Below are 26,551 nucleotides of genomic sequence, written 5' to 3'. Positions count from 1 at the left end.
GAGAGCCCAGAGCCCAACTCAAACTTACATGGACAGCCCATTTTGGACCAGGGAGCCAAGCGGAGACGGCGGAGAAAGGAGAGTCTCTACAATTAACGGTGCTGGGAAGCCTGCACAGCCACATGGAACACAACGAGAGTACACCATGATGTTACACCTGGCACACCCACCACCTGAAATGGATTAAAGCCTTGAATGGCAGACTTGAAACCGTGAACCTTGTAGGAGAAGACCTAGGCAGAGTGCTCTTTGCCATCTGTCTGAGCCGCCTATTTGGAAGAAGCATGTCTGACTGGGCAAGGGCAACAAAGGAAACAAGAAACAAACGGGACCACATCAAATGCACACACTTCTGCCAGTCAAGGAAACCATCAACTGAATACTAAGACACCACAACAATTGGGAGAGGATGTTTGCAAACCACACATCGGACAAGGGGTGAAAAGCCCAAAGATACAATCAACTCGCACGTCTCCACAAGAAAAAAAAACAAGCCAATGAAAACCTGGTCAAAAGATGGAAGCAGAGATTTCTCCGAAGAAGACAGAAAGAGGGCCAGTAGGTGCATGAAAACTTGTTCGCCATCATTAAGTCTCAGGAAAATGCAAATCCAAACTGCAAGGACATGGCAGCTCACTGTGGTCAGAATGGCTAGAAGGAAGCAGACAGGAAATAACAAGTGTCAGAGAGGAGGTGGAGAGAAGGGAAGCCTCCTGCACTGCTGGTGGGAGTGTAACCCGGTGCAGCCACGATGCCAAAGGTGTGGAACTGCCTCAGAAATTTAAGTATCCATGTCCCGTATGACCCAGCTATTAATCTGCCGCTTGTTTATCCAAAAAAGTCAGAAAGACTACCGCATAAAGACATGTGCATGGCTGTGTTCACCACACTCTTACTCCTGATATCCAAGACTTGGAAAGCACCCTGGTGTCCAGCAAGGGATGATTGGAGAAGGAAGATGGGCTATAGCCACACAATGGTAGACCACTCAGCCGGAACAAATGATGCAATCCAGCCATTTGTGACCACCAGAATGGCTGTGAGGGTTTTAGGGGAAGTGTAACAAGCCCCAGTGAGAAATTCAAATACCATAGAATCTCACTTACAAGGAGAAGAAAAAGCAAGCACTAACCAACAGGTGGCACTGAACATTTGTATGCGGGCTCCCAGAGGCAAAGAGGGGCGGTGACGGAGGGTGAAAGAGAAGATTAGGCACAAGTGTGTGGTGAGGGCCTGTGATTAGTCTTACACTGGTGAAGATGATGTAAGCTACACAGAAGTCTAAAGCAATGAGGATGTGAATCTGGAAGTTATAGTACGTTCTAATGCAGGGTCATGGCTATAAATTCACCTCAAATCAAAAATCCAAAAAGGGGTCCAGAATGATGTCATAAAGCTTTGGGGGCGGAAAGAGTTTACAGAAGGTGAACTTCCAAGGATGGAAAATCACCTCCAAATGCTTACAGATGCTACAGAAAGGCAGACCATTCCAAATAGGTGAAGAGGAATACTACGAAGAGAACATGATCAGTCCTAAACCCATGAACGAACGGAAAATGTTACCGTCCATGATGTTATTACTAATCACCTTCACGAATAATCCAAACAGGCCCACGCCTTCCCAAGTTCAGGCAAAAGGTTGGTCCAAAAGTACAATTCAGGGCCGGCCCTGTGGTGGAGCAGGTAAGTGCCCACATTCCGCTTGGGCGGCCCGGGCCTCACTGTTTCACATTACGAGTGCATATCACATTAGTAGTGTTAGGAAATATAGATTTCATGGTATGGTGCGGGCAGAGATCATAAATAAGCAGCAATTGTGAGGATACGTTATCAATACGCACAAGAAAAGGAACCATAAGAATATTACAATCTATGGAAGTATCTGGTACACTTCCCAAAGGCAGAAGGAAGGAAAACTTGTGACCTGCCAAGGTGGAATTGGCAGAGTGCCACGAGATGACACCATCATTGTGCATCAGAACATTCCCTGGGCAACTTCAACTTGTGAGGGGGTCCAGGACTTTTTCTGGGTAAGGTCCACCCATTTTGCCATCTACCCAAGATATAAGAGATAAAACCCAGGATAATCTTACAGGAGTGAAACCAGTGTCTAGAGAGAATGTAGGAGCCCTTTCGAAGTTCAAGGGGAAAGATAGAAACTGACAACAATTGCAGAAAAAGGAAAACTATCCTACCTAGACAGGGTGAGGAGTCAGACTGGTCTGAGATGGCTGTGAAACTCTGTGTGCACGGAGGTTGTCAGGACAACTTCGAATTTTGAGGTCGCTTATGACATCACGGTGGGTGGCCGCATGGTTACAGTCTGAGGATTGGCCTAGGCTAGGCTATTAAAGGGACAGATACCCAGAAACAGGTTTGGCAAACAGAAAGCAGGCACAGAAACTAGAAGAGATAAAACAGAGTCTGATGCAAGGGATAAGAAAGGAACCCTAGGCCACAAGTGAGAATAGAGGGACAGGCACGGAGAGGAGAACATTGTCATCTATTCAAGTCTATGGGGAGGTCATGCTGATTCAAGCTTGCAACTTCATTGGAAACAAGTGGCCGGACTTGGGGTTCATCACACCTACAGTGCCCTTGTGCCTTAAGCATAAGGCCAAGTCAAGAAAGATGTCTTGAGGACATTGAAGAGAAGAATCGATGCCTCCTTTCCAAGGCCCATAGCATTCTTTGAAGGTCAGTCTCTTTTTCCGAAGCTCTGGTGTCACGTGGGCCCACTGGGCACATGGTAATGTGTCCCAAGAGATGTCTTGGAAGCCTTGAAGGAATGGAGCCCTGTCACGCTTGGGGTATGTCTCTTTGTTTGGAAGTGCTCTACAAGGGTGCTGAAAAGCACCCTCTTCCACAGGGCTTCGTTCCTTCGTGAAGGCTGCCCTCCCAGGCTAGTGTGCTCTGTTTGCCTCCATCGAAATTCTCTCCCCCTACCTCTTGCCGTAGAAGGATTATTGATTATGTGTTTTGACACCGTATGTAAGGAAGTTGCATGAAAATTAGAACTTTACAGTTGTGTTTCAAGAAAAATAAACAGGCCAGGGTAGAGGATGTAGGGCAAACAAATGGCACACCCTATAAAAATTAAGTAAGCCCGTATCTGGACGGAATCTAGGGGAACGTTCAAGGATCAGGGGTCAAGTTCGAAACTTCCCAAATCCGGAAAAGAGACAGAAAAATATCTTTCCTGGAGAGTGGAATTCATCCGATTTGTCTAATTTGTCTCGGAAACATTGTGTCCGTGAAGGGGGTTGCCAGGACCACCTCGAATTTGGAGTTTCTGATCTCAGGATGTCAAACCAACCCACATGACCACGTGTTCTCAGTGCTTAGTTTGACCTAGGCTAGGATAGCCAAGAGTCCTACAAGTGACCGGTGCAAATTCAAGGACAACAGCCAAGAGTCACGAAAGCACTCACACCTCACCCTAGAGAACATACAGCGATTAAAGAAATACAAACTAATCACTTGGAATGAAGGAGAACGGACTGATAAGCATGTCTAAGGGAGATAGCTGAGAAAGACCATGACGAGTATACTATGGAAAAGAAAAAGAGGACCCAGAAAATGGAAGGTGAACAGAAATCACACCTGAATTATCCACAATGAAAGATGATGTCCGTCTTTAGACAGACTCTGCTGGAACGTTTGAAAGTCAGAGAAATTCACAAGCCAAAAAACGGCAGCGAAGGTCAAGCATGGGCTAACTGGGAAGGGTGAGTTATGAGACTGCTCCAAGCAGGCTCTGAAACCTGTATCCATGAAGCATGCTGGACCTCAGAGACACAATTATGACAAATCCTCTGACATCACAATGGACCCGAAAAACAACCTAGCCTCATCTACACAGTGCTAGAGTTGGGCTCACTAGTATATTTAACTCCCATTGCACTCAACTGCACGTTGCCACTGAACATGTAAGTGGCCGGCCGGTGGTGCAGTGGTGAGGTCCGCACCTTCTGGGTCTGTGGCCCAGTATGGGCTGGGTGGAATCCTCGGTTTGGGCCTCCTCACCACTGCTTCAGTTGTTCTGGTGCAGGCGTCCGAGGTAGAGTAGAGGCAGATGGGAAGGGACGTTGGACAGGGCCAGACTTCCACAGCAAATACAGGAGCATTGCCAGCAGATGTGAGCACAGCAAGGCACTTGTGCCAAAACAAAACCAATTAAAAGTTGCAAAGAATAGAAAAACTGAAGCTAAGAAAAAAAAAAAAAAAAAAACAGGAGCTTGCCATTACGAAGAATAGGATCTCTGTGAATAACCTTAGCAAAACAGGTGAATTCTATGTTAATTCAAAAACTAGCAAACCTTTGGGGAAAGAAACTCAAGAAGACACAAGAAAAAAAAAGATATCGAGGGATCTAGGAATGGAAGGATTAACACACTTGAAAGGTTCATACCGCAGTAAGGAATCTCTGGATTCCATGCAATCCCAGTCCAAGTTGCAGCAGTATTTGCCACAGAGAAGAAGAGAGAATCCTAAAGTTTCTAGCCAGCAACACGAGACCCTGACTAGGCAAAGGAATCCTCAGGAAAACGAACAAAGCAGCCCGTGTCACAATTTCTGATTTCAACATAGAGGACGAAGCGCTAGGTACCGAAACGGCACAGTCTGGGCCCCAAAACAGGCATGAAGACCCATGCAAAACAATTGAGAGCCCAGAGCCCAACTCAAACTTACATGGACAGCCCATTTTGGACCAGGGAGCCAAGCGGAGACGGCGGAGAAAGGAGAGTCTCTACAATTAACGGTGCTGGGAAGCCTGCACAGCCACATGGAACACAACGAGAGTACACCATGATGTTACACCTGGCACACCCACCACCTGAAATGGATTAAAGCCTTGAATGGCAGACTTGAAACCGTGAACCTTGTAGGAGAAGACCTAGGCAGAGTGCTCTTTGCCATCTGTCTGAGCCGCCTATTTGGAAGAAGCATGTCTGACTGGGCAAGGGCAACAAAGGAAACAAGAAACAAACGGGACCACATCAAATGCACACACTTCTGCCAGTCAAGGAAACCATCAACTGAATACTAAGACACCACAACAATTGGGAGAGGATGTTTGCAAACCACACATCGGACAAGGGGTGAAAAGCCCAAAGATACAATCAACTCGCACGTCTCCACAAGAAAAAAAAACAAGCCAATGAAAACCTGGTCAAAAGATGGAAGCAGAGATTTCTCCGAAGAAGACAGAAAGAGGGCCAGTAGGTGCATGAAAACTTGTTCGCCATCATTAAGTCTCAGGAAAATGCAAATCCAAACTGCAAGGACATGGCAGCTCACTGTGGTCAGAATGGCTAGAAGGAAGCAGACAGGAAATAACAAGTGTCAGAGAGGAGGTGGAGAGAAGGGAAGCCTCCTGCACTGCTGGTGGGAGTGTAACCCGGTGCAGCCACGATGCCAAAGGTGTGGAACTGCCTCAGAAATTTAAGTATCCATGTCCCGTATGACCCAGCTATTAATCTGCCGCTTGTTTATCCAAAAAAGTCAGAAAGACTACCGCATAAAGACATGTGCATGGCTGTGTTCACCACACTCTTACTCCTGATATCCAAGACTTGGAAAGCACCCTGGTGTCCAGCAAGGGATGATTGGAGAAGGAAGATGGGCTATAGCCACACAATGGTAGACCACTCAGCCGGAACAAATGATGCAATCCAGCCATTTGTGACCACCAGAATGGCTGTGAGGGTTTTAGGGGAAGTGTAACAAGCCCCAGTGAGAAATTCAAATACCATAGAATCTCACTTACAAGGAGAAGAAAAAGCAAGCACTAACCAACAGGTGGCACTGAACATTTGTATGCGGGCTCCCAGAGGCAAAGAGGGGCGGTGACGGAGGGTGAAAGAGAAGATTAGGCACAAGTGTGTGGTGAGGGCCTGTGATTAGTCTTACACTGGTGAAGATGATGTAAGCTACACAGAAGTCTAAAGCAATGAGGATGTGAATCTGGAAGTTATAGTACGTTCTAATGCAGGGTCATGGCTATAAATTCACCTCAAATCAAAAATCCAAAAAGGGGTCCAGAATGATGTCATAAAGCTTTGGGGGCGGAAAGAGTTTACAGAAGGTGAACTTCCAAGGATGGAAAATCACCTCCAAATGCTTACAGATGCTACAGAAAGGCAGACCATTCCAAATAGGTGAAGAGGAATACTACGAAGAGAACATGATCAGTCCTAAACCCATGAACGAACGGAAAATGTTACCGTCCATGATGTTATTACTAATCACCTTCACGGATAATCCAAACAGGCCCACGCCTTCCCAAGTTCAGGCAAAAGGTTGGTCCAAAAGTACAATTCAGGGCCGGCCCTGTGGTGGAGCAGGTAAGTGCCCACATTCCGCTTGGGCGGCCCGGGCCTCACTGTTTCACATTACGAGTGCATATCACATTAGTAGTGTTAGGAAATATAGATTTCATGGTATGGTGCGGGCAGAGATCATAAATAAGCAGCAATTGTGAGGATACGTTATCAATACGCACAAGAAAAGGAACCATAAGAATATTACAATCTATGGAAGTATCTGGTACACTTCCCAAAGGCAGAAGGAAGGAAAACTTGTGACCTGCCAAGGTGGAATTGGCAGAGTGCCACGAGATGACACCATCATTGTGCATCAGAACATTCCCTGGGCAACTTCAACTTGTGAGGGGGTCCAGGACTTTTTCTGGGTAAGGTCCACCCATTTTGCCATCTACCCAAGATATAAGAGATAAAACCCAGGATAATCTTACAGGAGTGAAACCAGTGTCTAGAGAGAATGTAGGAGCCCTTTCGAAGTTCAAGGGGAAAGATAGAAACTGACAACAATTGCAGAAAAAGGAAAACTATCCTACCTAGACAGGGTGAGGAGTCAGACTGGTCTGAGATGGCTGTGAAACTCTGTGTGCACGGAGGTTGTCAGGACAACTTCGAATTTTGAGGTCGCTTATGACATCACGGTGGGTGGCCGCATGGTTACAGTCTGAGGATTGGCCTAGGCTAGGCTATTAAAGGGACAGATACCCAGAAACAGGTTTGGCAAACAGAAAGCAGGCACAGAAACTAGAAGAGATAAAACAGAGTCTGATGCAAGGGATAAGAAAGGAACCCTAGGCCACAAGTGAGAATAGAGGGACAGGCACGGAGAGGAGAACATTGTCATCTATTCAAGTCTATGGGGAGGTCATGCTGATTCAAGCTTGCAACTTCATTGGAAACAAGTGGCCGGACTTGGGGTTCATCACACCTACAGTGCCCTTGTGCCTTAAGCATAAGGCCAAGTCAAGAAAGATGTCTTGAGGACATTGAAGAGAAGAATCGATGCCTCCTTTCCAAGGCCCATAGCATTCTTTGAAGGTCAGTCTCTTTTTCCGAAGCTCTGGTGTCACGTGGGCCCACTGGGCACATGGTAATGTGTCCCAAGAGATGTCTTGGAAGCCTTGAAGGAATGGAGCCCTGTCACGCTTGGGGTATGTCTCTTTGTTTGGAAGTGCTCTACAAGGGTGCTGAAAAGCACCCTCTTCCACAGGGCTTCGTTCCTTCGTGAAGGCTGCCCTCCCAGGCTAGTGTGCTCTGTTTGCCTCCATCGAAATTCTCTCCCCCTACCTCTTGCCGTAGAAGGATTATTGATTATGTGTTTTGACACCGTATGTAAGGAAGTTGCACGAAAATTAGAACTTTACAGTTGTGTTTCAAGAAAAATAAACAGGCCAGGGTAGAGGATGTAGGGCAAACAAATGGCACACCCTATAAAAATTAAGTAAGCCCGTATCTGGACGGAATCTAGGGGAACGTTCAAGGATCAGGGGTCAAGTTCGAAACTTCCCAAATCCGGAAAAGAGACAGAAAAATATCTTTCCTGGAGAGTGGAATTCATCCGATTTGTCTAATTTGTCTCGGAAACATTGTGTCCGTGAAGGGGGTTGCCAGGACCACCTCGAATTTGGAGTTTCTGATCTCAGGATGTCAAACCAACCCACATGACCACGTGTTCTCAGTGCTTAGTTTGACCTAGGCTAGGATAGCCAAGAGTCCTACAAGTGACCGGTGCAAATTCAAGGACAACAGCCAAGAGTCACGAAAGCACTCACACCTCACCCTAGAGAACATACAGCGATTAAAGAAATACAAACTAATCACTTGGAATGAAGGAGAACGGACTGATAAGCATGTCTAAGGGAGATAGCTGAGAAAGACCATGACGAGTATACTATGGAAAAGAAAAAGAGGACCCAGAAAATGGAAGGTGAACAGAAATCACACCTGAATTATCCACAATGAAAGATGATGTCCGTCTTTAGACAGACTCTGCTGGAACGTTTGAAAGTCAGAGAAATTCACAAGCCAAAAAACGGCAGCGAAGGTCAAGCATGGGCTAACTGGGAAGGGTGAGTTATGAGACTGCTCCAAGCAGGCTCTGAAACCTGTATCCATGAAGCATGCTGGACCTCAGAGACACAATTATGACAAATCCTCTGACATCACAATGGACCCGAAAAACAACCTAGCCTCATCTACACAGTGCTAGAGTTGGGCTCACTAGTATATTTAACTCCCATTGCACTCAACTGCACGTTGCCACTGAACATGTAAGTGGCCGGCCGGTGGTGCAGTGGTGAGGTCCGCACCTTCTGGGTCTGTGGCCCAGTATGGGCTGGGTGGAATCCTCGGTTTGGGCCTCCTCACCACTGCTTCAGTTGTTCTGGTGCAGGCGTCCGAGGTAGAGTAGAGGCAGATGGGAAGGGACGTTGGACAGGGCCAGACTTCCACAGCAAATACAGGAGCATTGCCAGCAGATGTGAGCACAGCAAGGCACTTGTGCCAAAACAAAACCAATTAAAAGTTGCAAAGAATAGAAAAACTGAAGCTAAGAAAAAAAAAAAAAAAAAAAACAGGAGCTTGCCATTACGAAGAATAGGATCTCTGTGAATAACCTTAGCAAAACAGGTGAATTCTATGTTAATTCAAAAACTAGCAAACCTTTGGGGAAAGAAACTCAAGAAGACACAAGAAAAAAAAAGATATCGAGGGATCTAGGAATGGAAGGATTAACACACTTGAAAGGTTCATACCGCAGTAAGGAATCTCTGGATTCCATGCAATCCCAGTCCAAGTTGCAGCAGTATTTGCCACAGAGAAGAAGAGAGAATCCTAAAGTTTCTAGCCAGCAACACGAGACCCTGACTAGGCAAAGGAATCCTCAGGAAAACGAACAAAGCAGCCCGTGTCACAATTTCTGATTTCAACATAGAGGACGAAGCGCTAGGTACCGAAACGGCACAGTCTGGGCCCCAAAACAGGCATGAAGACCCATGCAAAACAATTGAGAGCCCAGAGCCCAACTCAAACTTACATGGACAGCCCATTTTGGACCAGGGAGCCAAGCGGAGACGGCGGAGAAAGGAGAGTCTCTACAATTAACGGTGCTGGGAAGCCTGCACAGCCACATGGAACACAACGAGAGTACACCATGATGTTACACCTGGCACACCCACCACCTGAAATGGATTAAAGCCTTGAATGGCAGACTTGAAACCGTGAACCTTGTAGGAGAAGACCTAGGCAGAGTGCTCTTTGCCATCTGTCTGAGCCGCCTATTTGGAAGAAGCATGTCTGACTGGGCAAGGGCAACAAAGGAAACAAGAAACAAACGGGACCACATCAAATGCACACACTTCTGCCAGTCAAGGAAACCATCAACTGAATACTAAGACACCACAACAATTGGGAGAGGATGTTTGCAAACCACACATCGGACAAGGGGTGAAAAGCCCAAAGATACAATCAACTCGCACGTCTCCACAAGAAAAAAAAACAAGCCAATGAAAACCTGGTCAAAAGATGGAAGCAGAGATTTCTCCGAAGAAGACAGAAAGAGGGCCAGTAGGTGCATGAAAACTTGTTCGCCATCATTAAGTCTCAGGAAAATGCAAATCCAAACTGCAAGGACATGGCAGCTCACTGTGGTCAGAATGGCTAGAAGGAAGCAGACAGGAAATAACAAGTGTCAGAGAGGAGGTGGAGAGAAGGGAAGCCTCCTGCACTGCTGGTGGGAGTGTAACCCGGTGCAGCCACGATGCCAAAGGTGTGGAACTGCCTCAGAAATTTAAGTATCCATGTCCCGTATGACCCAGCTATTAATCTGCCGCTTGTTTATCCAAAAAAGTCAGAAAGACTACCGCATAAAGACATGTGCATGGCTGTGTTCACCACACTCTTACTCCTGATATCCAAGACTTGGAAAGCACCCTGGTGTCCAGCAAGGGATGATTGGAGAAGGAAGATGGGCTATAGCCACACAATGGTAGACCACTCAGCCGGAACAAATGATGCAATCCAGCCATTTGTGACCACCAGAATGGCTGTGAGGGTTTTAGGGGAAGTGTAACAAGCCCCAGTGAGAAATTCAAATACCATAGAATCTCACTTACAAGGAGAAGAAAAAGCAAGCACTAACCAACAGGTGGCACTGAACATTTGTATGCGGGCTCCCAGAGGCAAAGAGGGGCGGTGACGGAGGGTGAAAGAGAAGATTAGGCACAAGTGTGTGGTGAGGGCCTGTGATTAGTCTTACACTGGTGAAGATGATGTAAGCTACACAGAAGTCTAAAGCAATGAGGATGTGAATCTGGAAGTTATAGTACGTTCTAATGCAGGGTCATGGCTATAAATTCACCTCAAATCAAAAATCCAAAAAGGGGTCCAGAATGATGTCATAAAGCTTTGGGGGCGGAAAGAGTTTACAGAAGGTGAACTTCCAAGGATGGAAAATCACCTCCAAATGCTTACAGATGCTACAGAAAGGCAGACCATTCCAAATAGGTGAAGAGGAATACTACGAAGAGAACATGATCAGTCCTAAACCCATGAACGAACGGAAAATGTTACCGTCCATGATGTTATTACTAATCACCTTCACGGATAATCCAAACAGGCCCACGCCTTCCCAAGTTCAGGCAAAAGGTTGGTCCAAAAGTACAATTCAGGGCCGGCCCTGTGGTGGAGCAGGTAAGTGCCCACATTCCGCTTGGGCGGCCCGGGCCTCACTGTTTCACATTACGAGTGCATATCACATTAGTAGTGTTAGGAAATATAGATTTCATGGTATGGTGCGGGCAGAGATCATAAATAAGCAGCAATTGTGAGGATACGTTATCAATACGCACAAGAAAAGGAACCATAAGAATATTACAATCTATGGAAGTATCTGGTACACTTCCCAAAGGCAGAAGGAAGGAAAACTTGTGACCTGCCAAGGTGGAATTGGCAGAGTGCCACGAGATGACACCATCATTGTGCATCAGAACATTCCCTGGGCAACTTCAACTTGTGAGGGGGTCCAGGACTTTTTCTGGGTAAGGTCCACCCATTTTGCCATCTACCCAAGATATAAGAGATAAAACCCAGGATAATCTTACAGGAGTGAAACCAGTGTCTAGAGAGAATGTAGGAGCCCTTTCGAAGTTCAAGGGGAAAGATAGAAACTGACAACAATTGCAGAAAAAGGAAAACTATCCTACCTAGACAGGGTGAGGAGTCAGACTGGTCTGAGATGGCTGTGAAACTCTGTGTGCACGGAGGTTGTCAGGACAACTTCGAATTTTGAGGTCGCTTATGACATCACGGTGGGTGGCCGCATGGTTACAGTCTGAGGATTGGCCTAGGCTAGGCTATTAAAGGGACAGATACCCAGAAACAGGTTTGGCAAACAGAAAGCAGGCACAGAAACTAGAAGAGATAAAACAGAGTCTGATGCAAGGGATAAGAAAGGAACCCTAGGCCACAAGTGAGAATAGAGGGACAGGCACGGAGAGGAGAACATTGTCATCTATTCAAGTCTATGGGGAGGTCATGCTGATTCAAGCTTGCAACTTCATTGGAAACAAGTGGCCGGACTTGGCGTTCATCACACCTACAGTGCCCTTGTGCCTTAAGCATAAGGCCAAGTCAAGAAAGATGTCTTGAGGACATTGAAGAGAAGAATCGATGCCTCCTTTCCAAGGCCCATAGCATTCTTTGAAGGTCAGTCTCTTTTTCCGAAGCTCTGGTGTCACGTGGGCCCACTGGGCACATGGTAATGTGTCCCAAGAGATGTCTTGGAAGCCTTGAAGGAATGGAGCCCTGTCACGCTTGGGGTATGTCTCTTTGTTTGGAAGTGCTCTACAAGGGTGCTGAAAAGCACCCTCTTCCACAGGGCTTCGTTCCTTCGTGAAGGCTGCCCTCCCAGGCTAGTGTGCTCTGTTTGCCTCCATCGAAATTCTCTCCCCCTACCTCTTGCCGTAGAAGGATTATTGATTATGTGTTTTGACACCGTATGTAAGGAAGTTGCACGAAAATTAGAACTTTACAGTTGTGTTTCAAGAAAAATAAACAGGCCAGGGTAGAGGATGTAGGGCAAACAAATGGCACACCCTATAAAAATTAAGTAAGCCCGTATCTGGACGGAATCTAGGGGAACGTTCAAGGATCAGGGGTCAAGTTCGAAACTTCCCAAATCCGGAAAAGAGACAGAAAAATATCTTTCCTGGAGAGTGGAATTCATCCGATTTGTCTAATTTGTCTCGGAAACATTGTGTCCGTGAAGGGGGTTGCCAGGACCACCTCGAATTTGGAGTCTCTGATCTCAGGATGTCAAACCAACCCACATGACCACGTGTTCTCAGTGCTTAGTTTGACCTAGGCTAGGATAGCCAAGAGTCCTACAAGTGACCGGTGCAAATTCAAGGACAACAGCCAAGAGTCACGAAAGCACTCACACCTCACCCTAGAGAACATACAGCGATTAAAGAAATACAAACTAATCACTTGGAATGAAGGAGAACGGACTGATAAGCATGTCTAAGGGAGATAGCTGAGAAAGACCATGACGAGTATACTATGGAAAAGAAAAAGAGGACCCAGAAAATGGAAGGTGAACAGAAATCACACCTGAATTATCCACAATGAAAGATGATGTCCGTCTTTAGACAGACTCTGCTGGAACGTTTGAAAGTCAGAGAAATTCACAAGCCAAAAAACGGCAGCGAAGGTCAAGCATGGGCTAACTGGGAAGGGTGAGTTATGAGACTGCTCCAAGCAGGCTCTGAAACCTGTATCCATGAAGCATGCTGGACCTCAGAGACACAATTATGACAAATCCTCTGACATCACAATGGACCCGAAAAACAACCTAGCCTCATCTACACAGTGCTAGAGTTGGGCTCACTAGTATATTTAACTCCCATTGCACTCAACTGCACGTTGCCACTGAACATGTAAGTGGCCGGCCGGTGGTGCAGTGGTGAGGTCCGCACCTTCTGGGTCTGTGGCCCAGTATGGGCTGGGTGGAATCCTCGGTTTGGGCCTCCTCACCACTGCTTCAGTTGTTCTGGTGCAGGCGTCCAAGGTAGAGTAGAGGCAGATGGGAAGGGACGTTGGACAGGGCCAGACTTCCACAGCAAATACAGGAGCATTGCCAGCAGATGTGAGCACAGCAATGCACTTGTGCCAAAACAAAACCAATTAAAAGTTGCAAAGAATAGAAAAACTGAAGCTAAGAAAAAAAAAAAAAAAAAAAAAAACAGGAGCTTGCCATTACGAAGAATAGGATCTCTGTGAATAACCTTAGCAAAACAGGTGAATTCTATGTTAATTCAAAAACTAGCAAACCTTTGGGGAAAGAAACTCAAGAAGACGCAAGAAAAAAAAAGATATCGAGGGATCTAGGAATGGAAGGATTAACACACTTGAAAGGTTCATACCGCAGTAAGGAATCTCTGGATTCCATGCAATCCCAGTCAAAGTTGCAGCAGTATTTGCCACAGAGAAGAAGAGAGAATCCTAAAGTTTCTAGCCAGCAACACGAGACCCTGACTAGGCAAAGGAATCCTCAGGAAAACGAACAAAGCAGCCCGTGTCACAATTTCTGATTTCAACATAGAGGACGAAGCGCTAGGTACCGAAACGGCACAGTCTGGGCCCCAAAACAGGCATGAAGACCCATGCAAAACAATTGAGAGCCCAGAGCCCAACTCAAACTTACATGGACAGCCCATTTTGGACCAGGGAGCCAAGCGGAGACGGCGGAGAAAGGAGAGTCTCTACAATTAACGGTGCTGGGAAGCCTGCACAGCCACATGGAACACAACGAGAGTACACCATGATGTTACACCTGGCACACCCACCACCTGAAATGGATTAAAGCCTTGAATGGCAGACTTGAAACCGTGAACCTTGTAGGAGAAGACCTAGGCAGAGTGCTCTTTGCCATCTGTCTGAGCCGCCTATTTGGAAGAAGCATGTCTGACTGGGCAAGGGCAACAAAGGAAACAAGAAACAAACGGGACCACATCAAATGCACACACTTCTGCCAGTCAAGGAAACCATCAACTGAATACTAAGACACCACAACAATTGGGAGAGGATGTTTGCAAACCACACATCGGACAAGGGGTGAAAAGCCCAAAGATACAATCAACTCGCACGTCTCCACAAGAAAAAAAAACAAGCCAATGAAAACCTGGTCAAAAGATGGAAGCAGAGATTTCTCCGAAGAAGACAGAAAGAGGGCCAGTAGGTGCATGAAAACTTGTTCGCCATCATTAAGTCTCAGGAAAATGCAAATCCAAACTGCAAGGACATGGCAGCTCACTGTGGTCAGAATGGCTAGAAGGAAGCAGACAGGAAATAACAAGTGTCAGAGAGGAGGTGGAGAGAAGGGAAGCCTCCTGCACTGCTGGTGGGAGTGTAACCCGGTGCAGCCACGATGCCAAAGGTGTGGAACTGCCTCAGAAATTTAAGTATCCATGTCCCGTATGACCCAGCTATTAATCTGCCGCTTGTTTATCCAAAAAAGTCAGAAAGACTACCGCATAAAGACATGTGCATGGCTGTGTTCACCACACTCTTACTCCTGATATCCAAGACTTGGAAAGCACCCTGGTGTCCAGCAAGGGATGATTGGAGAAGGAAGATGGGCTATAGCCACACAATGGTAGACCACTCAGCCGGAACAAATGATGCAATCCAGCCATTTGTGACCACCAGAATGGCTGTGAGGGTTTTAGGGGAAGTGTAACAAGCCCCAGTGAGAAATTCAAATACCATAGAATCTCACTTACAAGGAGAAGAAAAAGCAAGCACTAACCAACAGGTGGCACTGAACATTTGTATGCGGGCTCCCAGAGGCAAAGAGGGGCGGTGACGGAGGGTGAAAGAGAAGATTAGGCACAAGTGTGTGGTGAGGGCCTGTGATTAGTCTTACACTGGTGAAGATGATGTAAGCTACACAGAAGTCTAAAGCAATGAGGATGTGAATCTGGAAGTTATAGTACGTTCTAATGCAGGGTCATGGCTATAAATTCACCTCAAATCAAAAATCCAAAAAGGGGTCCAGAATGATGTCATAAAGCTTTGGGGGCGGAAAGAGTTTACAGAAGGTGAACTTCCAAGGATGGAAAATCACCTCCAAATGCTTACAGATGCTACAGAAAGGCAGACCATTCCAAATAGGTGAAGAGGAATACTACGAAGAGAACATGATCAGTCCTAAACCCATGAACGAACGGAAAATGTTACCGTCCATGATGTTATTACTAATCACCTTCACGAATAATCCAAACAGGCCCACGCCTTCCCAAGTTCAGGCAAAAGGTTGGTCCAAAAGTACAATTCAGGGCCGGCCCTGTGGTGGAGCAGGTAAGTGCCCACATTCCGCTTGGGCGGCCCGGGCCTCACTGTTTCACATTACGAGTGCATATCACATTAGTAGTGTTAGGAAATATAGATTTCATGGTATGGTGCGGGCAGAGATCATAAATAAGCAGCAATTGTGAGGATACGTTATCAATACGCACAAGAAAAGGAACCATAAGAATATTACAATCTATGGAAGTATCTGGTACACTTCCCAAAGGCAGAAGGAAGGAAAACTTGTGACCTGCCAAGGTGGAATTGGCAGAGTGCCACGAGATGACACCATCATTGTGCATCAGAACATTCCCTGGGCAACTTCAACTTGTGAGGGGATCCAGGACTTTTTCTGGGTAAGGTCCACCCATTTTGCCATCTACCCAAGATATAAGAGATAAAACCCAGGATAATCTTACAGGAGTGAAACCAGTGTCTAGAGAGAATGTAGGAGCCCTTTCGAAGTTCAAGGGGAAAGATAGAAACTGACAACAATTGCAGAAAAAGGAAAACTATCCTACCTAGACAGGGTGAGGAGTCAGACTGGTCTGAGATGGCTGTGAAACTCTGTGTGCACGGAGGTTGTCAGGACAACTTCGAATTTTGAGGTCGCTTATGACATCACGGTGGGTGGCCGCATGGTTACAGTCTGAGGATTGGCCTAGGCTAGGCTATTAAAGGGACAGATACCCAGAAACAGGTTTGGCAAACAGAAAGCAGGCACAGAAACTAGAAGAGATAAAACAGAGTCTGATGCAAGGGATAAGAAAGGAACCCTAGGCCACAAGTGAGAATAGAGGGACAGGCACGGAGAGGAGAACATTGTCATCTATTCAAGTCTATGGGGAGGTCATGCTGATTCAAGCTTGCAACTTCATTGGAAACAAGTGGCCGGACTTGGGGTTCATCACACCTACAGTGCCCTTGTGCCTTAAGCATAAGGCCAAGTCAAGAAAGATGTCTTGAGGACATTGAAGAGAAGAATCGATGCCTCCTTTCCAAGGCCCATAGCATTCTTTGAAGGTCAGTCTCTTTTTCCGAAGCTCTGGTGTCACGTGGGCCCACTGGGCACATGGTAATGTGTCCCAAGAGATGTCTTGGAAGCCTTGAAGGAATGGAGCCCTGTCACGCTTGGGGTATGTCTCTTTGTTTGGAAGTGCTCTACAAGGGTGCTGAAAAGCACCCTCTTCCACAGGGCTTCATTCCTTCGTGAAGGCTGCCCTCCCAGGCTAGTGTGCTCTGTTTGCCTCCATCGAAATTCTCTCCCCCTACCTCTTGCCGTAGAAGGATTATTGATTATGTGTTTTGACACCGTATGTAAGGAAGTTGCACGAAAATTAGAACTTTACAGTTGTGTTTCAAGAAAAATAAACAGGCCAGGGTAGAGGATGTAGGGCAAACAAATGGCACACCCTATAAAAATTAAGTAAGCCCGTATCTGGACGGAATCTAGGGGAACGTTCAAGGATCAGGGGTCAAGTTCGAAACTTCCCAAATCCGGAAAAGAGACAGAAAAATATCTTTCCTGGAGAGTGGAATTCATCCGATTTGTCTAATTTGTCTCGGAAACATTGTGTCCGTGAAGGGGGTTGCCAGGACCACCTCGACTTTGGAGTTTCTGATCTCAGGATGTCAAACCAACCCACATGACCACGTGTTCTCAGTGCTTAGTTTGACCTAGGCTAGGATAGCCAAGAGTCCTACAAGTGACCGGTGCAAATTCAAGGACAACAGCCAAGAGTCACGAAAGCACTCACACCTCACCCTAGAGAACATACAGCGATTAAAGAAATACAAACTAATCACTTGGAATGAAGGAGAACGGACTGATAAGCATGTCTAAGGGAGATAGCTGAGAAAGACCATGACGAGTATACTATGGAAAAGAAAAAGAGGACCCAGAAAATGGAAGGTGAACAGAAATCACACCTGAATTATCCACAATGAAAGATGATGTCCGTCTTTAGACAGACTCTGCTGGAACGTTTGAAAGTCAGAGAAATTCACAAGCCAAAAAACGGCAGCGAAGGTCAAGCATGGGCTAACTGGGAAGGGTGAGTTATGAGACTGCTCCAAGCAGGCTCTGAAACCTGTATCCATGAAGCATGCTGGACCTCAGAGACACAATTATGACAAATCCTCTGACATCACAATGGACCCGAAAAACAACCTAGCCTCATCTACACAGTGCTAGAGTTGGGCTCACTAGTATATTTAACTCCCATTGCACTCAACTGCACGTTGCCACTGAACATGTAAGTGGCCGGCCGGTGGTGCAGTGGTGAGGTCCGCACCTTCTGGGTCTGTGGCCCAGTATGGGCTGGGTGGAATCCTCGGTTTGGGCCTCCTCACCACTGCTTCAGTTGTTCTGGTGCAGGCGTCCGAGGTAGAGTAGAGGCAGATGGGAAGGGACGTTGGACAGGGCCAGACTTCCACAGCAAATACAGGAGCATTGCCAGCAGATGTGAGCACAGCAATGCACTTGTGCCAAAACAAAACCAATTAAAAGTTGCAAAGAATAGAAAAACTGAAGCTAAGAAAAAAAAAAAAAAAACAGGAGCTTGCCATTACGAAGAATAGGATCTCTGTGAATAACCTTAGCAAAACAGGTGAATTCTATGTTAATTCAAAAACTAGCAAACCTTTGGGGAAAGAAACTCAAGAAGACACAAGAAAAAAAAAGATATCGAGGGATCTAGGAATGGAAGGATTAACACACTTGAAAGGTTCATACCGCAGTAAGGAATCTCTGGATTCCATGCAATCCCAGTCCAAGTTGCAGCAGTATTTGCCACAGAGAAGAAGAGAGAATCCTAAAGTTTCTAGCCAGCAACACGAGACCCTGACTAGGCAAAGGAATCCTCAGGAAAACGAACAAAGCAGCCCGTGTCACAATTTCTGATTTCAACATAGAGGACGAAGCGCTAGGTACCGAAACGGCACAGTCTGGGCCCCAAAACAGGCATGAAGACCCATGCAAAACAATTGAGAGCCCAGAGCCCAACTCAAACTTACATGGACAGCCCATTTTGGACCAGGGAGCCAAGCGGAGACGGCGGAGAAAGGAGAGTCTCTACAATTAACGGTGCTGGGAAGCCTGCACAGCCACATGGAACACAACGAGAGTACACCATGATGTTACACCTGGCACACCCACCACCTGAAATGGATTAAAGCCTTGAATGGCAGACTTGAAACCGTGAACCTTGTAGGAGAAGACCTAGGCAGAGTGCTCTTTGCCATCTGTCTGAGCCGCCTATTTGGAAGAAGCATGTCTGACTGGGCAAGGGCAACAAAGGAAACAAGAAACAAACGGGACCACATCAAATGCACACACTTCTGCCAGTCAAGGAAACCATCAACTGAATACTAAGACACCACAACAATTGGGAGAGGATGTTTGCAAACCACACATCGGACAAGGGGTGAAAAGCCCAAAGATACAATCAACTCGCACGTCTCCACAAGAAAAAAAAACAAGCCAATGAAAACCTGGTCAAAAGATGGAAGCAGAGATTTCTCCGAAGAAGACAGAAAGAGGGCCAGTAGGTGCATGAAAACTTGTTCGCCATCATTAAGTCTCAGGAAAATGCAAATCCAAACTGCAAGGACATGGCAGCTCACTGTGGTCAGAATGGCTAGAAGGAAGCAGACAGGAAATAACAAGTGTCAGAGAGGAGGTGGAGAGAAGGGAAGCCTCCTGCACTGCTGGTGGGAGTGTAACCCGGTGCAGCCACGATGCCAAAGGTGTGGAACTGCCTCAGAAATTTAAGTATCCATGTCCCGTATGACCCAGCTATTAATCTGCCGCTTGTTTATCCAAAAAAGTCAGAAAGACTACCGCATAAAGACATGTGCATGGCTGTGTTCACCACACTCTTACTCCTGATATCCAAGACTTGGAAAGCACCCTGGTGTCCAGCAAGGGATGATTGGAGAAGGAAGATGGGCTATAGCCACACAATGGTAGACCACTCAGCCGGAACAAATGATGCAATCCAGCCATTTGTGACCACCAGAATGGCTGTGAGGGTTTTAGGGGAAGTGTAACAAGCCCCAGTGAGAAATTCAAATACCATAGAATCTCACTTACAAGGAGAAGAAAAAGCAAGCACTAACCAACAGGTGGCACTGAACATTTGTATGCGGGCTCCCAGAGGCAAAGAGGGGCGGTGACGGAGGGTGAAAGAGAAGATTAGGCACAAGTGTGTGGTGAGGGCCTGTGATTACTCTTACACTGGTGAAGATGATGTAAGCTACACAGAAGTCTAAAGCAATGAGGATGTGAATCTGGAAGTTATAGTACGTTCTAATGCAGGGTCATGGCTATAAATTCACCTCAAATCAAAAATCCAAAAAGGGGTCCAGAATGATGTCATAAAGCTTTGGGGGCGGAAAGAGTTTACAGAAGGTGAACTTCCAAGGATGGAAAATCACCTCCAAATGCTTACAGATGCTACAGAAAGGCAGACCATTCCAAATAGGTGAAGAGGAATACTACGAAGAGAACATGATCAGTCCTAAACCCATGAACGAACGGAAAATGTTACCGTCCATGATGTTATTACTAATCACCTTCACAAATAATCCAAACAGGCCCACGCCTTCCCAAGTTCAGGCAAAAGGTTGGTCCAAAAGTACAATTCAGGGCCGGCCCTGTGGTGGAGCAGGTAAGTGCCCACATTCCGCTTGGGCGGCCCGGGCCTCACTGTTTCACATTACGAGTGCATATCACATTAGTAGTGTTAGGAAATATAGATTTCATGGTATGGTGCGGGCAGAGATCATAAATAAGCAGCAATTGTGAGGATACGTTATCAATACGCACAAGAAAAGGAACCATAAGAATATTACAATCTATGGAAGTATCTGGTACACTTCCCAAAGGCAGAAGGAAGGAAAACTTGTGACCTGCCAAGGTGGAATTGGCAGAGTGCCACGAGATGACACCATCATTGTGCATCAGAACATTCCCTGGGCAACTTCAACTTGTGAGGGGGTCCAGGACTTTTTCTGGGTAAGGTCCACCCATTTTGCCATCTACCCAAGATATAAGAGATAAAACCCAGGATAATCTTACAGGAGTGAAACCAGTGTCTAGAGAGAATGTAGGAGCCCTTTCGAAGTTCAAGGGGAAAGATAGAAACTGACAACAATTGCAGAAAAAGGAAAACTATCCTACCTAGACAGGGTGAGGAGTCAGACTGGTCTGAGATGGCTGTGAAACTCTGTGTGCACGGAGGTTGTCAGGACAACTTCGAATTTTGAGGTCGCTTATGACATCACGGTGGGTGGCCGCATGGTTACAGTCTGAGGATTGGCCTAGGCTAGGCTATTAAAGGGACAGATACCCAGAAACAGGTTTGGCAAACAGAAAGCAGGCACAGAAACTAGAAGAGATAAAACAGAGTCTGATGCAAGGGATAAGAAAGGAACCCTAGGCCACAAGTGAGAATAGAGGGACAGGCACGGAGAGGAGAACATTGTCATCTATTCAAGTCTATGGGGAGGTCATGCTGATTCAAGCTTGCAACTTCATTGGAAACAAGTGGCCGGACTTGGGGTTCATCACACCTACAGTGCCCTTGTGCCTTAAGCATAAGGCCAAGTCAAGAAAGATGTCTTGAGGACATTGAAGAGAAGAATCGATGCCTCCTTTCCAAGGCCCATAGCATTCTTTGAAGGTCAGTCTCTTTTTCCGAAGCTCTGGTGTCACGTGGGCCCACTGGGCACATGGTAATGTGTCCCAAGAGATGTCTTGGAAGCCTTGAAGGAATGGAGCCCTGTCACGCTTGGGGTATGTCTCTTTGTTTGGAAGTGCTCTACAAGGGTGCTGAAAAGCACCCTCTTCCACAGGGCTTCGTTCCTTCGTGAAGGCTGCCCTCCCAGGCTAGTGTGCTCTGTTTGCCTCCATCGAAATTCTCTCCCCCTACCTCTTGCCGTAGAAGGATTATTGATTATGTGTTTTGACACCGTATGTAAGGAAGTTGCACGAAAATTAGAACTTTACAGTTGTGTTTCAAGAAAAATAAACAGGCCAGGGTAGAGGATGTAGGGCAAACAAATGGCACACCCTATAAAAATTAAGTAAGCCCGTATCTGGACGGAATCTAGGGGAACGTTCAAGGATCAGGGGTCAAGTTCGAAACTTCCCAAATCCGGAAAAGAGACAGAAAAATATCTTTCCTGGAGAGTGGAATTCATCCGATTTGTCTAATTTGTCTCGGAAACATTGTGTCCGTGAAGGGGGTTGCCAGGACCACCTCGAATTTGGAGTTTCTGATCTCAGGATGTCAAACCAACCCACATGACCACGTGTTCTCAGTGCTTAGTTTGACCTAGGCTAGGATAGCCAAGAGTCCTACAAGTGACCGGTGCAAATTCAAGGACAACAGCCAAGAGTCACGAAAGCACTCACACCTCACCCTAGAGAACATACAGCGATTAAAGAAATACAAACTAATCACTTGGAATGAAGGAGAACGGACTGATAAGCATGTCTAAGGGAGATAGCTGAGAAAGACCATGACGAGTATACTATGGAAAAGAAAAAGAGGACCCAGAAAATGGAAGGTGAACAGAAATCACACCTGAATTATCCACAATGAAAGATGATGTCCGTCTTTAGACAGACTCTGCTGGAACGTTTGAAAGTCAGAGAAATTCACAAGCCAAAAAACGGCAGCGAAGGTCAAGCATGGGCTAACTGGGAAGGGTGAGTTATGAGACTGCTCCAAGCAGGCTCTGAAACCTGTATCCATGAAGCATGCTGGACCTCAGAGACACAATTATGACAAATCCTCTGACATCACAATGGACCCGAAAAACAACCTAGCCTCATCTACACAGTGCTAGAGTTGGGCTCACTAGTATATTTAACTCCCATTGCACTCAACTGCACGTTGCCACTGAACATGTAAGTGGCCGGCCGGTGGTGCAGTGGTGAGGTCCGCACCTTCTGGGTCTGTGGCCCAGTATGGGCTGGGTGGAATCCTCGGTTTGGGCCTCCTCACCACTGCTTCAGTTGTTCTGGTGCAGGCGTCCGAGGTAGAGTAGAGGCAGATGGGAAGGGACGTTGGACAGGGCCAGACTTCCACAGCAAATACAGGAGCATTGCCAGCAGATGTGAGCACAGCAATGCACTTGTGCCAAAACAAAACCAATTAAAAGTTGCAAAGAATAGAAAAACTGAAGCTAAGAAAAAAAAAAAAAAAAAAAAAAACAGGAGCTTGCCATTACGAAGAATAGGATCTCTGTGAATAACCTTAGCAAAACAGGTGAATTCTATGTTAATTCAAAAACTAGCAAACCTTTGGGGAAAGAAACTCAAGAAGACACAAGAAAAAAAAAGATATCGAGGGATCTAGGAATGGAAGGATTAACACACTTGAAAGGTTCATACCGCAGTAAGGAATCTCTGGATTCCATGCAATCCCAGTCAAAGTTGCAGCAGTATTTGCCACAGAGAAGAAGAGAGAATCCTAAAGTTTCTAGCCAGCAACACGAGACCCTGACTAGGCAAAGGAATCCTCAGGAAAACGAACAAAGCAGCCCGTGTCACAATTTCTGATTTCAACATAGAGGACGAAGCGCTAGGTACCGAAACGGCACAGTCTGGGCCCCAAAACAGGCATGAAGACCCATGCAAAACAATTGAGAGCCCAGAGCCCAACTCAAACTTACATGGACAGCCCATTTTGGACCAGGGAGCCAAGCGGAGACGGCGGAGAAAGGAGAGTCTCTACAATTAACGGTGCTGGGAAGCCTGCACAGCCACATGGAACACAACGAGAGTACACCATGATGTTACACCTGGCACACACACCACCTGAAATGGATTAAAGCCTTGAATGGCAGACTTGAAACCGTGAACCTTGTAGGAGAAGACCTAGGCAGAGTGCTCTTTGCCATCTGTCTGAGCCGCCTATTTGGAAGAAGCATGTCTGACTGGGCAAGGGCAACAAAGGAAACAAGAAACAAACGGGACCACATCAAATGCACACACTTCTGCCAGTCAAGGAAACCATCAACTGAATACTAAGACACCACAACAATTGGGAGAGGATGTTTGCAAACCACACATCGGACAAGGGGTGAAAAGCCCAAAGATACAATCAACTCGCACGTCTCCACAAGAAAAAAAAACAAGCCAATGAAAACCTGGTCAAAAGATGGAAGCAGAGATTTCTCCGAAGAAGACAGAAAGAGGGCCAGTAGGTGCATGAAAACTTGTTCGCCATCATTAAGTCTCAGGAAAATGCAAATCCAAACTGCAAGGACATGGCAGCTCACTGTGGTCAGAATGGCTAGAAGGAAGCAGACAGGAAATAACAAGTGTCAGAGAGGAGGTGGAGAGAAGGGAAGCCTCCTGCACTACTGGTGGGAGTGTAACCCGGTGCAGCCACGATGCCAAAGGTGTGGAACTGCCTCAGAAATTTAAGTATCCATGTCCCGTATGACCCAGCTATTAATCTGCCGCTTGTTTATCCAAAAAAGTCAGAAAGACTACCGCATAAAGACATGTGCATGGCTGTGTTCACCACACTCTTACTCCTGATATCCAAGACTTGGAAAGCACCCTGGTGTCCAGCAAGGGATGATTGGAGAAGGAAGATGGGCTATAGCCACACAATGGTAGACCACTCAGCCGGAACAAATGATGCAATCCAGCCATTTGTGACCACCAGAATGGCTGTGAGGGTTTTAGGGGAAGTGTAACAAGCCCCAGTGAGAAATTCAAATACCATAGAATCTCACTTACAAGGAGAAGAAAAAGCAAGCACTAACCAACAGGTGGCACTGAACATTTGTATGCGGGCTCCCAGAGGCAAAGAGGGGCGGTGACGGAGGGTGAAAGAGAAGATTAGGCACAAGTGTGTGCTGAGGGCCTGTGATTACTCTTACACTGGTGAAGATGATGTAAGCTACACAGAAGTCTAAAGCAATGAGGATGTGAATCTGGAAGTTATAGTACGTTCTAATGCAGGGTCATGGCTATAAATTCACCTCAAATCAAAAATCCAAAAAGGGGTCCAGAATGATGTCATAAAGCTTTGGGGGCGGAAAGAGTTTACAGAAGGTGAACTTCCAAGGATGGAAAATCACCTCCAAATGCTTACAGATGCTACAGAAAGGCAGACCATTCCAAATAGGTGAAGAGGAATACTACGAAGAGAACATGATCAGTCCTAAACCCATGAACGAACGGAAAATGTTACCGTCCATGATGTTATTACTAATCACCTTCACGGATAATCCAAACAGGCCCACGCCTTCCCAAGTTCAGGCAAAAGGTTGGTCCAAAAGTACAATTCAGGGCCGGCCCTGTGGTGGAGCAGGTAAGTGCCCACATTCCGCTTGGGCGGCCCGGGCCTCACTGTTTCACATTACGAGTGCATATCACATTAGTAGTGTTAGGAAATATAGATTTCATGGTATGGTGCGGGCAGAGATCATAAATAACCAGCAATTGTGAGGATACGTTATCAATACGCACAAGAAAAGGAACCATAAGAATATTACAATCTATGGAAGTATCTGGTACACTTCCCAAAGGCAGAAGGAAGGAAAACTTGTGACCTGCCAAGGTGGAATTGGCAGAGTGCCACGAGATGACACCATCATTGTGCATCAGAACATTCCCTGGGCAACTTCAACTTGTGAGGGGGTCCAGGACTTTTTCTGGGTAAGGTCCACCCATTTTGCCATCTACCCAAGATATAAGAGATAAAACCCAGGATAATCTTACAGGAGTGAAACCAGTGTCTAGAGAGAATGTAGGAGCCCTTTCGAAGTTCAAGGAGAAAGATAGAAACTGACAACAATTGCAGAAAAAGGAAAACTATCCTACCTAGACAGGGTGAGGAGTCAGACTGGTCTGAGATGGCTGTGAAACTCTGTGTGCACGGAGGTTGTCAGGACAACTTCGAATTTTGAGGTCGCTTATGACATCACGGTGGGTGGCCGCATGGTTACAGTCTGAGGATTGGCCTAGGCTAGGCTATTAAAGGGACAGATACCCAGAAACAGGTTTGGCAAACAGAAAGCAGGCACAGAAACTAGAAGAGATAAAACAGAGTCTGATGCAAGGGATAAGAAAGGAACCCTAGGCCACAAGTGAGAATAGAGGGACAGGCACGGAGAGGAGAACATTGTCATCTATTCAAGTCTATGGGGAGGTCATGCTGATTCAAGCTTGCAACTTCATTGGAAACAAGTGGCCGGACTTGGGGTTCATCACACCTACAGTGCCCTTGTGCCTTAAGCATAAGGCCAAGTCAAGAAAGATGTCTTGAGGACATTGAAGAGAAGAATCGATGCCTCCTTTCCAAGGCCCATAGCATTCTTTGAAGGTCAGTCTCTTTTTCCGAAGCTCTGGTGTCACGTGGGCCCACTGGGCACATGGTAATGTGTCCCAAGAGATGTCTTGGAAGCCTTGAAGGAATGGAGCCCTGTCACGCTTGGGGTATGTCTCTTTGTTTGGAAGTGCTCTACAAGGGTGCTGAAAAGCACCCTCTTCCACAGGGCTTCGTTCCTTCGTGAAGGCTGCCCTCCCAGGCTAGTGTGCTCTGTTTGCCTCCATCGAAATTCTCTCCCCCTACCTCTTGCCGTAGAAGGATTATTGATTATGTGTTTTGACACCGTATGTAAGGAAGTTGCACGAAAATTAGAACTTTACAGTTGTGTTTCAAGAAAAATAAACAGGCCAGGGTAGAGGATGTAGGGCAAACAAATGGCACACCCTATAAAAATTAAGTAAGCCCGTATCTGGACGGAATCTAGGGGAACGTTCAAGGATCAGGGGTCAAGTTCGAAACTTCCCAAATCCGGAAAAGAGACAGAAAAATATCTTTCCTGGAGAGTGGAATTCATCCGATTTG

Source organism: Equus asinus, chromosome 28, assembly GCF_041296235.1.
Source record: "Equus asinus isolate D_3611 breed Donkey chromosome 28, EquAss-T2T_v2, whole genome shotgun sequence".
Lineage (NCBI taxonomy): Eukaryota > Metazoa > Chordata > Mammalia > Perissodactyla > Equidae > Equus > Equus asinus.
This window is presented reverse-complemented; position numbering follows the sequence as displayed.